The sequence below is a fragment of the Centruroides sculpturatus genome, unplaced genomic scaffold (assembly GCF_000671375.1).
Source record: "Centruroides sculpturatus isolate CEXI.00-Female unplaced genomic scaffold, Cexi_2.0 scaffold158, whole genome shotgun sequence".
Lineage (NCBI taxonomy): Eukaryota > Metazoa > Arthropoda > Arachnida > Scorpiones > Buthidae > Centruroides > Centruroides sculpturatus.
Genome location: NW_019384347.1, coordinates 570,735 through 587,230, shown reverse-complemented (window position 1 = coordinate 587,230; position 16,496 = coordinate 570,735). Strand labels below are relative to the sequence as shown.

Genomic DNA, 16,496 nt, shown 5'->3' with positions numbered 1-16,496 from the left:
AAGATTTTCCTTATTACATAAGATATATTTATATAGTGAATAAAATTTTTATTATAAAATTATCAATAATTAATTTTAAATAAATTGTTATTGCTTTAATTTTAACTGTAATTTTTAGTTTATTTTAATAATAATAAAAAAAAGAAAAATATATTAATGATGCGGTGTAGCTAATATTATCTCAATTAAACTGCTAAAATTTAATTTTAAAAAAATATTAGCCTATTCTTTATACAATTATTTTTAATTTAACTAATTAAAGGAAGATAAAACTTATTTCAAATTCTTTTTCGTGCGGTTTAATTGATATTTTTAACGATATTCCCACTTGTTATTTACAAATGAAGCGCTCATAAAAATAAACAAGTTTCTATTTCCTGATACAAAGAATGCTATTATTATTTAAACAAACAAACATAAATAATACATTTTAAAATAAATTGTCTATTGTAAATAATATTTTAAGCTTATAATTTATAGATTTGAATGTTTAACTATTGTCTACTAATCATTATAAAGACCTTATTCCTACAATAATCTCTACTATCCTCTATTTGTTTGTTTTCCTCTTAAATTGATTCGAATCAGAATTTCTAGTTCAAGCACTTTCACGAGTACAATATTGCCTTAGGTTAATAATTTTGCTTTATATATTAATTTATATAAATTATAAAGACCTAATAAACATCATTTAATATTGATTAAAATCTATTTCTCGAGTTACGTAAGTTATAATTGAATTTAAAATTTAAATATAGAACATATTACATTTAAAATTTTATAAAAATATTGGTTAAATATTAATTTAATAATTTATTTAAACGAATTTATAATTGGTAAATCGAAACGAATTAAATTTATTCATTTAAGTTAAACTTTTGTTAATGTTGTAGCATCAGATTTCGAATCTTTTCGGATTTCTAACGTTTAAATCTCGAAGAGTTGTTGAACAATCAAAATAATTTGATTACTTCTTCTCCACCATTGAATTTGACAGTTCACTAATATGATTTTCCCCTATTTTCTGCTTTTACTTGGTTAAATTTTCGAAAAGTTAGGCATGATTTGCGTAAGAAAATGTGGCTTATCTTTAAAATGTAATCAATCTGTATTAAATCAAAATAAAAAATTTTTATAGAAACTTTCTTTAAAATTTATCTTGTAAAATCTTCCTACACACGACTTTATAACTTAATTATTAATTATATCACATTTACTATACGAATCAACTAATCCTACAGCTTCTCTATTAATTATAACACGTTTGTTGCATGAACATATTCAATACTATTCATTAGTGATATACATAATAGAAATTCTGTATTAATTATATCACATTTTGCATAAAACTACTTGCAATATATCAAGTCTGTTGACTGAAACTATTCGCTATAGAATTTACATTTTGACTATATTATATTCATTGCATAAAACTATTTATATAAATGTTTCTGCATTAATTATAACACCTTGTAGTATGGAACCTCTCTCATTATAATTAATGTATCACGAATTTTTGGATGAAATTTTGCATATATTTACGATTAATAAAGACATTGTACCTATTTGTTGTATTAGTATTCATTGTTTGGCTTCTATATTAATCAAATCTTGAAGATTTTCCTTATTACATAAGATGTTACACAATGATTTACGCAACATATGTCTAAAGAGTGCCTGAAGCCATTGATACCAGCTCTTGTACGACTATACTACATAAATAAATCGATTTTTGTGTAATTTAAAATGCATTAAACTCTTTTATAAAGTACAGAAAATTATAAAATTTTAAAATACGTTAACGTAAACCGTTACTTCTCGGAAATTATAAACGTGATTTATGAATTTTAAAGCAAGGTCATTTATATTATATCGCACTTGTTCAATAGATTACATTTCAAGGAAGTAATTTTAGTTGTATGATCACAAACAAATTGCGTTGGGGAGCTGATACCACTGATAAAAATCATACCTTCAACAGTTCTGGATACTTTACAAGAAATTCCCAGGAAACTAGTAGATAATATCTATGTTACTTGAAACTGTCAAGATCCATAACGTTAACACTATCATAAGGTTGCAACGTATATCATTTTAGATGGATTTACACAGAGAAAGAGAAAGGACCCATTGTTTTATGTTCGAATCCAATTTTTGATGTTAGTATGTCAACTGAGTGAAAAGTGAGTTGGAAAAGCAATTGTACATTTTCCAGACTGGAAACAAAAAATAAAATGTACAGTACATACATTTATATCGATTTATGGTTCCATTTACTCTAAAATTAAGGTTTTAAAAAAATTACCAGAAATTATTTTTGTCCAAATTCTAAAAATATTAACAATTTTAAGTTGAATTTTATGAAGAAAAATTTTTAAAAATTCTTTTGATAAATCAATTTTTTAGTAAGAAAAAAGAAATAGTTGAGAGAATTTGTTTCTATTTTTAGATTTTCTTTTTGGTTCTGTCGTTTAGATATTTTCGTTACTATTTATAAATCTACTAGTTTTAATCTTAAATAAACATACTTATACGTGTATATATATACAACATCTTTAACGTTTAAAATTATCCAAAAAAAATTAATATTACTTTATATATATATATATATAAATGTAGTTAACAGTAATTATAAAATAAAATTAATTATATAAAAACTACAGGAAGTTATCACACGATTATGTAATTTGATATTAACACGTAATATGGATACTATAAATTAAAAAATAAAAGAAATAAATAAATTACACGCCTAGTATGATGGACAAGGTCTCTGGAAATTGTCTAGATGACCTATTTAAATATTTAAAACCATATTTAGAACAGATTAGATTATAGAAAATATTCGTTCTTAGAAACGAAAGGATGATATTCGACTCCTTAAAAACTGGAAGGCCTCATGACACAACTATCTTTCAGCAAATGCTTTAAGGTTTTCAATCTGACTTTTTTTCCCCTTTTTCTTTTCTTTCTTCTAACGTATAAAAATCTATACTTACAGTTTCCAAGACGTCGGATCGAACAGGACCATTTAAATGTAGAAACAATTTTACTGTCTCGATAGTTTAGATGGATCGTTTATATCAATCTGTCCTCCTCTCTTTTTTATATACATATATATATATAAAACATTAAAGTCAGTGTCCTCTGTAAATGCATCAAAAGACATGAAGACAATTGTATTTTCTGAATTAATGTACTATTTTCATCCAGTCGTAACGAATATCTAAGTTTCCGTATCTTAATGTTACTGTAAAGGAATAAATTCAAGCATTCATTGAATGGTCTTATCATTAAGAAGGTTATGGAGTGTTTCAGTTTGTTTTCTATTATATTGCTATCTATTGTATATCGGTTCTGCATTGAACCGTTCGTATGATAATTAAAGCGGAACTGAAGGATATACATTGATCGATCGATTTATACATTTACAAACTACCAATAGTTACGACATCCGTTGAGATAACGCAACCAAACACATGTGTAGAAACGATAGGGTAACATCTGCAGTTATTGACGGGTCGAAAATGCTATTTATCCTTTAAAAATTTATATTTTTCCTTTATCTTTTGCTTAAATATCAACGATTGAGTAAAGGGTAACTTAAATTAATTGCGCGTTATACGTTGTAAATTCCTCCCTTTCTTCTTATCCGAACTTCCTAAAACGAGAGTGAGTTAAGGTAGAGAAGGAATCTTTCGTTTGTAATAGGTCTCTCGATGGGGAATATTTGGATATCCTACAAGAGAAATCGCTGATAAATCATATTTTCGACATGATGTATAGAATAAGAAGATAAAACTCAAAGATTGCAACTTTAGTACTTGTACTTTATCTCCTTCCTAGAACGTAAATCTCTTTCATTTATCAAATTAATACTTATATTAACTTAATACGATCAGATTTATCTAAGAATATAATAGGTTTTTATATATATATTTCCATCCCTCTGCACGCAATTCCACTTCGCGTATTTATATACAGGATACGAACAATTCTCAGATCCTAAGATAATTCTTTATTTATAAATAAATTTGAGGATTAAATTTAAAAATAAATAACCAGTTTCTCTGTTTTCATTTTAAGTTATTGTCTGTAACCTTTAAAAAAAATCTAATTTTTTTTTTATCTATTTTTGTCTCTTATCTTAAAGTATTAAATAACTCAATCTTTCTCTAAGCCGTTGCCTGCGGTTGGACATATAAATCCTATATTTTTCTTTAGAAATAAAAATAGATATCGTGTTAAACCTCTCATTTTTTACCTTTTTTTTTCTTCTTAAAAAACGTTTTTATTTAACGATAACATAATTAAAAATAAAAAAAATGTAATAGAAGAAACATTATATGAGTTAAAACTATTAATGAAAGCAATTTTTTTTCTAAAATTTCAATATGAAAAGAAGGCTACGTACATTTTTCTATAAATAAAACTACATAATAAACTAAATAATAATAATAATAATAACATATATGATAATAAGCATCTCAAAACTTCATAAATATGTATTAAATAATGACTAGTTAATTTTATTCTATATAAATTTTCTTCCTAAAGTATTTTTATGTACAAAGTATTCTAAAATTACTTTTTATAGTCTAAAGAACAAAGATTATAACGCTAGTATTTCCTCGTTCCACTAATTAAAAGTATGGTAAAAGTGCATTTTAGAGTGTGCCGAAACATTACGAATTTACGTAGAATTTTTTTTTTGACAGGAAAAAAGTAATGTAAGTTAGAAAAATTATTATAATTTCTTTAAAAGTTTAATTTATTTTAAACTTAGTTAAACAAAGTTTGCATTATTAATTTTCGTGACTTATTTTTCTTAGATTCAAAATGGCTTCCATATTATCTAATTTACGAATCGACTTCCTAGTAAAGGTGGCATACTGCCAAAAATTGGACTTAAATAATTACTTATATACTTTTTATATAAATAAATAATTTATTTTACTTTATAATTCAGTTATTAATGTTAAAATCGAAGCTTTTAATTATAAAAAAAATTAAAAATTAAATTTTTATAGCGTAAATATTAATTTTAGAAAGTAAAAAAAAAATATTATCTTTTTATAAATATTTTAAAGGTTAATTATATCTAATAAACCCTACGTGTCTATTATCTCATTGCCTTGAGTATAAAAGTCGAGTAACTTTATCAAAATAGATGATATCCTAAGAGTAAGTTGAATGGAGCAGATGCTTTTGCTTCTATATATCAAGTATGAGAGATAAAATGGTTGAATGCACTACACAAAAGGATTGCCTGAATGTATTAAGAGTGCACCGTATAATTTTTTAAGGAGTAAAATCTTTCGTATCTACCTCATTAATCACCCTTCATCGTTTGTAGAACGGTCTTCCCTCATAATTATTCTCTTTCTCTTCAAGATAGAAAATTATTGTCAAAAATCATCCAAACACCAATACAGAAAATCCACCCTTCTAACAGTTAAAACTTTACTAAATATAGAGGTTATTAATTAATCTGTTTGCTACCATTTCAGGCGTGATGACAAGTTGACAAGTTGTAATTATCTTGACATGTCAAATATGATGTGGTACACTATGAAATCAGGAACATAAGAGAAAATCCTCTTTCATTCCTCAAATCTAGGAGAATAGTTGAATCCCTGTTTTGACATACGACGCGTACAATTAGTCCTTCCAAGACAATAACGTTTCTAGTATGGTGAATGGAAGCTGTCATTTATTAATTCTATTTTTAAATGGATGCGATTTTAAATATCTGTACAAGAGAGACAATACCCTCGTGTGTTTTTTTTCGGATACGGATTCCTTTGTCCTTTAACCGTATAAATGCGTGTGACAAGGTCACTATGCTCTTGAATACCAAACAGGAGAAGCATATCAGCAGCAGAAAGTTAAACAGTTTGTCAAGGCTAATAAGTTCAAGGAAAAATATACTATTTGTACATCTATTTTTCGTAGTATCGAATTTGTTTATACACTTATTTTTTTATCCTAGGTTGAGGAGTTTGATTAGAATGGATTTTGTAATACAACTTTGTTTCTCAACACGTAAGCTTCTTGGAACTTTACTAAGTTACGAAATCATTCAATAGAACTTTTAAATATTGAATAAACGTTCAGTTGTAATTAGTTAATTGCTAAATGGAAAAGTTTATTGATGTGACTTGATTAATCATCAGTATGGCAAGTTACATTAAAGTCTGTGCGGTGGTTTATACTAATGGAACTTTACGAGTAAAACTTAGAAAGCAGCTTCGATTACTTGTAAATTTTGGAATAATATATACATTTTTCTTATATTTTCTTATGATTTTAATTATCTATCATGTTTTAATTCAATTTTTTTCCATAAAATTCAGGTTTTAGAACGTAAAAATCAAACATTTTCAACATTGATTCATTAATGCAACATACTTATATATTAAGGCTGTGTGACTGTCCAAAAATACACCCATTATGGGCGTGCCCGATCCGCAATGGGGTCGACCAGTATAAGTGAGGGACAGGAACGACGCCCCGACTCGTAGAACCTATAATAAATGATATATGAATCTGATTCGGATCAGGGATCAAATATCTTTGAGGTCAAGGAAATTCGATGATCCTGTGAATCAGGATCAGGAAAACAAGGATTCCTGACCTTTAATCAGGATCAGGGTACCTCAACGGACCAAATACCATGAAAGATCAAGTGAGCTTGAGCTTCATGTTCTGATCCTCATGGTCATCTGGCTGACATTTTAGAAAGAAAATAATAGAAACATGTATTATTAAATTGTCTAATATAAAAAAAAATCTCAAAATTGTAAATAAATTTCTTTAAAATTATTATATATAAATGTTTAAAAGATATTTTTAATGTATTATTTTAGAAGAATTAAACAATTTTATCTTCATTTTCTTCTAAAAATGATAAAAATCGAACGAATGATAACAGATCTCAATTAACATTTAGAATGACATTTTTATCAATTTAACATCAGCTTAGTTTCCATTTTCTTGTTAAAAAAGCATTAAATTATTGTTTTATGTTAAATTTATTCAAATTTCCCGGATATATTTAAAGCAGGTGTTGCATAATAAGCAGTTAAAGTTCATCAAAAGGCTATCGAGGAAAAATTTCTTATATTTTTATATAAAAATTTTCATATTTAGTTAACTTTACTTTATTTTTAAACCTTTAATAATCCTTTTAATAAAATCCAAAATTATTTTACTTAAATAAGAATTTTATTTTTTATTATTTTTATTTTTAAATGAGTTAAAGCTATTTTATATAAGAAAAGCAATTGATAAAATTACAGGGTAAAAACGTGATTACTGTAGCAAATAGGATAATTTTCATCAAAAGTGATCTTCTTTAATATTTAAATACTATAATTTCCGTAATTGTGATTAAAAAAGGGTTCAATTATGCAGCTAAAGTAATGTTACACCATACCTTTTCCATGCGGTTTCATGCAATTTAATTCTGTAAATGTATTTTCTAGACAATCTTTCTACTTAATTACTTAAATCTTGACGTATTTTGGAACTAGTTTTACATACGTTAACGATATTAGCTATAAGAATTAATATTATAGTCACAGTTTAGTCACGTGTGATGCCTCCAAGTCATATTTCATTCATAGATTTTTTTAATGATTTAATATAAGGGAACATTTACACGATGCACACAGTTTGCTTTACTTTATAATTATACTTTCGTGTATTGTGTGTTTAAACCTTCCTTAAAATTACAGGTTAACATGTAAGGTTTCTTGCAAACAAGAAAATTTGTATAAATATTTTCTTTGTTTTTTTTCTGCGAGGACAGACATACAGGACTTTTTTGGTATCTTAAAATTATAGGTTTATGTAATTTAACATGTATAGTTTCTTGTAAAGAAGTTTCGAGTAAATATTTTCTAAATCTACTGAACATTGTTTTACAAGGACAGACAAACAGCATGTACTGTACAGTACCTGTACTTAAGAGATTTATTAGATAACTTTAAGATTTCTATATAAAAGCTTAATTATCTTAAAAATGGAAATAATATTGATAAAGAAAAACCTTTTATGATATGAGAAACACATAATAAATTTATTTTATACATGGTTAATGTACGTTTTTAATTATATTATTATAATTTAATGTTCTAAAGATAAAAATTATAACCATAAATTTACTACTTTATCAAAAATTTGCCGAAAAAAATTACATATTATACCTTTTATTATGTGTTAAAAAGTATTAATAAACCTTTATTATACGCATAAAAAGTTTATAAACATAACTCTAAGTACTTAAAACTTATAAATATTAAAAAATCATGAGTTATACGACCATTTACATTTTATTCTACAGCATTAATAAAGTACACTTTTTAATATACTATACTTAATAAACATTTTCTGTAAGGACAGACAACAGCATGTACTTCATGTATTATTGTTAATATAACTCTAATTGTCTTAAACATGGGCGTAATCTTGATAAAGAAGACCCTTTATTCTATTTTGTGCCGTGGGAAATATATTATAAATCTATTTTATACACTTTTTTTTATTATATTACTATAATTTAATGTGCTTAGAATAAAAATTATAACGAATATCACACGTTATAATTGTTATTATGTATTAAAAAGTATTAATAAAACATTTATTACGCGTGTAAAAAGCTTATAAACATAATCTAATTCCAATCGAACCTCTAACAAAGGCCACCTCTAAATAGCGGACAATTTGTCAGTAAATTTTTAAAATAGTCTCCGAACATATTTCCATCAGTAGCCGTTGTTTACAGGTTTGACTGTATTTAAAATTTATAAATATCAAAAAGAAAAAAAATCCTGAGTTATAAGAACATTTACATTTTATTCTACAGCATTAATAAAGTCATATGTATTCATTTTTATAGTTTAAACTTGTTATCCTTTCAGTATAATTTAATTTAAAAATCTTTAGACAGATATGGGTCGTTTTTTTACATTTATGAGAGTTTATATCAACACAAGTAATGAATACAAATAACTTAAAAGAAATGAGACTTTACTCCTTTACAAGTAACAATTTTATAATAAAATAAAAATAAAATGTAGTATCATATAACGTAATGAGTGGCAATCAATAAGAAGAAAACAATAGAAAACGAAAAAAAAAAAAATATGGGATAATAAGAAGGAAAACATTGTTTGAATATCTATACTTTGATAATGCACAGTCATAAAGTCTCTACACCTTCATCCCTGTTTTTTTTATATATCTAAACTCATTCTAGCAACACATTCTCTATGTTTTAATATTCAGATTGAATCTAAGTTCCACCCAATGCTCTTATCTTAATTTCACTGTCTGCATTTTAAAATTGTTGTAATATTATTTTTTAAACACGGAAAAAGTCAAAAAATCAAAACGTGTAAAGATTACATAAAATAATTTTTTTTTAGGAAGGGAGGAAAATAATCTCCAATTGAAAACATTTTAGTAAAATTGGATTAAAATGATTTTCAAAATTCATTTATTTATTTATTTATTTATCTTGATTATTTTATAATACAGTCAAACCTTTGAAGAATGGCTACTGATGGGAACGTTTAAAATGGACGTTGTTCGGTGGTTGCCGTTACTTGGAGGTTTATTTTTATATTAAATAAATTCCTGAAAAAAAAATAATGGTCGTTGTTTAGAGGTTAATTTTGTATGCAGTTTTGTTTAATTAAAAAAAGTTCCTGAATAAATTGGCCGTTGTTTAGAGGTGGACGTTCAAAGAAAAAAAAAAGAAATTCTTTTTCCTTTACTGACAAGTAAATTCTTATAGCGAATAATGTGTTTTTTAAGATTACATTTTTAATAAAAATTTATATTTTAGCATTTAATTATCATTATTCTTTATTCTTTTAATATATTCTTTATTAGTTTCTCGAAGGGATCAACAAATATTGTCCCTCTTCATATTAAAATTTTTAGAAATGTCTACGAGTACATTTTACAAGCGTACTAAATAATAAATTTTTCTAAAGAATTTATAATATTTTTATATGAATTATGACTCTGCATATATTCAAATTTTCTACTTACCATTCTTATTAACACGAAAAGAATAAATAAAAAAATAAAAAATACAGTTGACGATATTATATTATTTTAATATGATCTTCCTTTCATTTATAGTAATTATTACAATGATTTCACGAATTTAACAATAAACAATAAGTTACAGCAAGCGATATGTAAACATTTTAATTAAATAAGCAATAAACTCTCGAAAATTTTGTCATTCTTGTGGATTTATTCTATTAATTTTGAGTTCTGTTAGCATAAATTTACATACTAAACACTTTCCTTACTTAAATCATTATCAGGAAACTACAAATTATAATTAATCTTTCACGTGAGCACCCTATTTTTTTTAATTAAAAAAAACACACAATTAAATTAGAATTTTTTAAACACGGGTTTTGTGTTATATCGCGTGATTGAATTCATTATAGAAAGAGGTTATTGCTACGTATTTTCATGAGCGAATATAAAATATAAATTTAAAATTTTTTAATATTTTTTATATATATTAATATATTTTTTTTTATTTAATAGTCCCAAGACACGTGTTCGACTCGCTGTCCTTGATCAGTTTTGGGATCCGGTTTAGTAGTAACACAGGACGTACCTTCTATACAATTTCATTTACATTCTTCCTTGGTTCGTATAGGGCAGAACGTGAGTAAATTTATCTTAATTTCTAACTACTAAAACTCGATATTTAAAATGATTCGTGATCCATCAAGAGAATAGTTTAATTCTATAATTCTTTTACATATTTAGTTCCAAACATATCTTACATTACGTAAGATTAAAGGTTAGGTCATAAGCTGTAAAGGCACGAAAAGGAATAAGCAAAAAGTTTATGTAGAAAAAGATAATTTGCATTCCTTCACATTGGATAAATTTATCGCAGCTGTTTCGTTGACGATCGATATACATTTTGTAACAAATTACTTCAGATGTTTTTTAATTTATCTCCAACTGTGTATATCATTACTTTTCTATATGTGTTAAGTAAACATCGAAATTAATATTTATATACCAAATAGAAATCGTATATACATATATATCTTTACTGCTTATTTGTATTCAAGGAGAGGAGTCAAATTTACTGTTTTGAACTAGTTTACATTCAAGGATGTTTATTGTTTATAGGTCAACAATTCTTAAAGATTAACTAGGTGCCAAAAGGCATTTTTCTCTTTATTTTTTACTATGTATTACTTTTACTTTCTGTGTAAAAGTGTAGGAACAGTCTGGTTCGTATAGGGTCAGCCTTGTGTAAAAGGGTACAGTTTTTCAAGGTGAAAAAGGCATTCATTTTTTTTGTGTTTTTTAAAAGTATATATTTATATTTTACTTTCTGTAAAGTGTTCTGTATAAAAGTATGAAGTTTTCTATTAGTCTAGTTTAGAAAATTACTCTACAAATAGTTCTGTAGGGTCAATCTACTTGGATTAAAGTGTAGGATTGTTCTAGTATCAGAGGGCAGTTTTTATAGTTTATTACGTATTACTTTTACTTTATAATTTTTTTCACAACTTCATACATAAAGTAATAAGATAAACTGCAAAAAATTCTTTTTATAGCTTAGAATAACCTTATACTTTTATCCAATTACACTGACCATATACGACTGATCTAATAAACCAAACTGATATAAAACTTCATACTTTTATAGAAAGCTCTACACATAGATCTTTTGATCAGTCTACTTTTATACAGGACCAGAATAATTGTATAAAATGTAGGGTTTTTCTAAGAACATGTGTTTTGTGTGTGTGTGTGTTTTTTTAATTATACATATATTACTTTTACTTTCTATTTGGAAATTTGCATAGGATTTTGCATAATGATTATACGTTTTGTCTCAATATAAAATAATAAATATATATAATACAATACTTTATTATATATATTTAGGTCATATAGATTTTATATGTAATTTTTTCTAGAAAATCACATAAAGTAAGATCAATATTTTTGTATGATAAAATTTTTCGAAAATATATCAATTTATGCAACTTAAAATTCGAAATTCGTCTGCATAAATTGATATGAGAAAACGTCAAGAATAAAATTTAAAATATTATATTATTCATAAAATGTAACTATTAATATCCATATAATAACGATCTCTGTGTGTATAATCTAATTATAGTAACCCATAGATTATATTGATTCATATAAATCAATATAAGTTAGCTTAATATTCTGATTTAAATACACAAAAAATGCAAAATTTTACATAATTTTATACATTAAACATTACAGTTTGACTTTTAAAAAATAATAAATTATTTAAAAATTTTTTAAAGTTTAATTACAAAATTTAATTATTGTAAACTTATTTAAAATTTTTTAAAATATATATATTATATATATATATAAATATTCAATGGTTGGCTGCTAATTATCTCTATCTCAATTTCTTTCAAAAGTTGAAATTCTAATTAAAAAATGCAATTCTAATTATTCTGTAACAGAAAACAAAGAACAAAAATAACAAATTTTTACTCGGTTTTTTAAAGAAAATAATTGTTTTACTCGTTTATAATTGCTAAGTTTCAACCGATTATTCACAATTTTGGTTTAAAATAATATTATAAATATTAAATACGATATTTAATTTTATGTGTATTGAAAATATATAATCACATATTTACTAGTAATACTGTTTAGCCACAATTTATAGTAACGTGTTTACTATTATTTTGCATTAGTATTACAGTAGAGCCTCGAAAACTCGGCCTAATGTGGACCGAAGGGTGGCCGAGTTTGTGAAAATGCCGGGTTATCGGGAATGGGGTTACGAAAGGATAAGTATGCGTGTTTCCTCAGAAAATATTGTACTGTACTTGTATGTATTGTTTGTTTGAGAATACAACAGAGAATAAACTGCCCAAATACCCTTAAACAGAGGAAAAGTACGTCCTTTATGAAGGCATACAGCCTTTACTACATGAAAATGAAAATTAATAAATACACTGTGTACAGTAATTTACCTGATAAGACAGACCTCAGAAAAATACTTTACGAGAGCTTTTATACTTTTATAAAGCTGTCTATAATGAAAATTAATTAACTAAGGATTTTTTTGCCCTGCCAAAGTGTGGCCGAGTTATCCAGAGTGCCGGGTTATCGAGTGCCGAGTTTTCGAGGCTCTACTATATATGTAATGCACAGCCTAATGCTTACAAGTTATACAATGATGTACAGTACAGCCACATGTTTACAGAATAGTATGCACTATACAGCCACATGTTTGCAAGTAGTGTTGTATTGCCATATATTTATTAATAGTACTCAAGCAATATAATAGTAATTTATAACCACATATTTACAAATAGTATTCGTGCAGTATAGTAAAAGTAATAAATTTTAAAAACAAAGTTATTGCCACATAAATATTCTTCCATTTTTTTGTTTTATTTATCAGAATAACCGGTTTGTATTTCTACTGGAAAAAAAAATATGTATGGAAAAAAGGATGTATACGAAATATTAAATACGCAATTTTTATGTGACTCATAGCAATCAATTGCAGCTGTTTCTATTTTAATTTCTAATTTTAATAATTCTGTTTAAGAATCGTAAGTAAGAAAATTAATTGACCTAATGCATATTTAATTATCATATAATGATATTTCGAATAATTGAATTGTTTTTTTTCTTTTATATAGCATATTAAATAATTATATATCGAACGTATATTTATTCTTTATATTGTTGTTATTGTTAGTTTATTAATTTTCCTTTTTATTATATAACTTTAATTGTTTTTATGATATTTTTTTTAAAAAAAACTAATACCGAGAGTGATCACTAGATTCATTTCTTCAGAATCTATTTTGATTACGAGCTTCGTTCTTTCACAGATTCCCTCGATTATGAGACTCTTCTTTATTCCTTTAAGTTGAATATCCTCGATCGTGGAACCTCTTTAAGCTATATTTCTTTTATTTATATTCCTTTGTGAATTTTTTTACGATTATAAACTATCGTTTTTCCCACCTTTCATTGAATTTCTACTAAATCTTTCAAACGAAGTTATATCTGAAGTAAATTTTTTTTTCCTGCAAATGAAATTTTTATCTAATTTCTTCATCTAAAAAGTATCAGGTAGATTTTTGTTCATTCACCATTCGAATATGATGAACAAGAAAATTTATTATTTATCTATAACGTGAGACCATTTTACATCACAAGTTTTATTATTACTTTCGTAAGCTTTATGTTTAATGTTTTTTATGTAAAATATTCTTAAATTATTCAACTCTTAATAAAACCGCAATGGATAAACTTTTCGATAAACCAAAAATCTCCACAGAGAAATGAAATTATGCAAATAATATATCCCATATCTAGAAGTGATGCCAAGAAATTTTTCTTATACCCTCATATAACAAAACTGGTGAATATATTTTATATATATATATATATATATTTTTTATTCTTTTAAGTTTTTATTATCGATTTTCTGCATGGAAGAATCCTTGAACGGCTCAACAATTCTGATCTAGCCATTTCTTTCTGCGCTTTACGATACTTTTACCTTCACATATGAAGAAGATCATTTGGTGTGAGTTAAATCTCAGAACTTACAGTAAAATTTTTGAGTAAATCGTTTAACGTCTACAGGTTTTAGCTAAAAATAGCCCATTAAAAAATTCGTCTTTTTTTTCCCCTTCTTCTTCTTCTTTATTTCTTTTGTCATAAAGTAGGAAGAAATCTATTGAAACTAGAAATTGTTTGATCTGTTCTTTCTTATACTTTTCAAATTCATACGTGTGTAACAGAGAAAATTTGATTGCTAGTAACAAACACATTTGTTATACCGAGTAGAAAGATTGGTGGGTGATTTAACCACGTCTGGTTGGAAGATAACGAGTCAAATATCTGCTTCATTACACTTCTTTGTGCGTTATCTTAAGAGGACATTTCTCCCTTCAACCTAAACCTGTCACTTTACTGAAACGATGTTCTAAAGATCCGATGCACAAGTTAATGAACTGGTTTTACCAACCAATTACCAATATCTACTTTACATGACTCCTACTTCAATTAAATAACTGGCAGGTGTTGTTATGCGTACCGCCTCTTGCATTAATTAGCGTGTTTTATGACTTTTCACTTCAAGTTTTATGTTTTTTAGTGATAAATATTTATCAATAATTATTCAAATGTTTAGAGAGTTATCAATTATCAAATTCTAAATGAAAAGAAACATTAAAAAACATCATTTTATTGATGTCCTGAGTCGATATTTTAAAGAGTGTAATTTATCTTATTTAACAAAGAGTTTTTTTTCCTGTTTATATTTAGAAAATTTAATAATCTTCAACGTTTATTTATAATTTATATCAAATTTAATGTTAAGAATATTTGCTACTAGTATTTTTATACTTTAAAAAACACGCAGACACACTCTTATGCAAATAAAAAATTATTTTTAAAATTTAATTTTATAGTAAAATTGACCTTCTTCTTCATAAATTATTTAACTTTTCTAAATTTAACGAAGGTGTCGAAAGTTTTAAATTTCACACTAATAATAGTTTTCGGTCAGATATCTTAGAATCATTGTGACAAGTGGCTCTTGTGATGTATTTTAAACATTTGTTACCATTAAAAAATCCATTCTTATCATTCTACTTTTGCCTCTTATAACGTGAAAGACCGTTAATCTCAGCTTGACAATGTCAAGATTTTCGATAAGTATTATCAATGGTCACATGTCAGAGGTCATGACACCAATTACTCTTTAGGAATTTTATCTAATAGTGATGAATATTAGGCCTATAAAGCTGAACAAACAAACAGTTTTTACAAGTAAAGCAGCTGCGATGACTCAACTTTCTCGAATTTTTCTTACTCCATTCTCCTTTTCGGTACGATTTTATTAAATTACTGGCTCTATACATTATATTACAACTTTCTTCTCTCATCACTTCCATCTCCATAATCAGATATCATTCCTTTGTTACTGTGTGTAGCATTCTCTGTATCGTCAGTCGGGTTATAGAGATCATTAGTTTGATGCGAATAACTTTATAAAGAGTGAAATATGATCTTTGCTAAGTATTGTATACATCAAAAACTAGACTGTACTGAAGTATATCATAAGTTCTCTTACCTTCTTTTTTTTTTGGAGGCATTTTCAATCGATAAAGAAATCTTAAGTTTGGCACTTTATACCTTACGTTAAGAAGAAGCAAACAACTATTATTTGGTGAAGTAATCGAAACTTCAAGAGGTTATTTTTAACCAAGTCGAGCTACTTTCGATCTCCCCTTTTTCCATTTTGTAAGCTGATAGAATGTATAAAGTCCTGTATTGTAATAAGGTAACGGGATTTACTTTAAATTAACGTCTTTACTATCCTTCCCCATTCATTAGCATATTATATTATAAAGATGTCGATATGTATCAGCAAGAGTAAAGCTTAGATTAAGAGCAAGATTAGAAAA

The 16,496-nt window shown here is 25.9% G+C and overlaps 1 protein-coding gene across 3 annotated transcripts in view; it reads left to right on the top strand.

Moving 5' to 3' along the window:
• Positions 1-16,496, top strand: part of LOC111636439 (hemicentin-2-like) — a 146,901-nt gene that overhangs the window by 8,457 nt on the left and 121,948 nt on the right. For 2 of the 3 annotated variants that reach the window (XM_023381699.1, XM_023381695.1), the window contains exon 2: positions 10,579-10,701. The exons of the other annotated variant lie outside the window; for it this stretch is intronic. The gene's annotated coding sequence lies outside the window, so the exon portion shown is untranslated. The remainder of the gene's footprint in view (positions 1-10,578; positions 10,702-16,496) is intronic. 3 annotated transcript variants of the gene reach the window in all.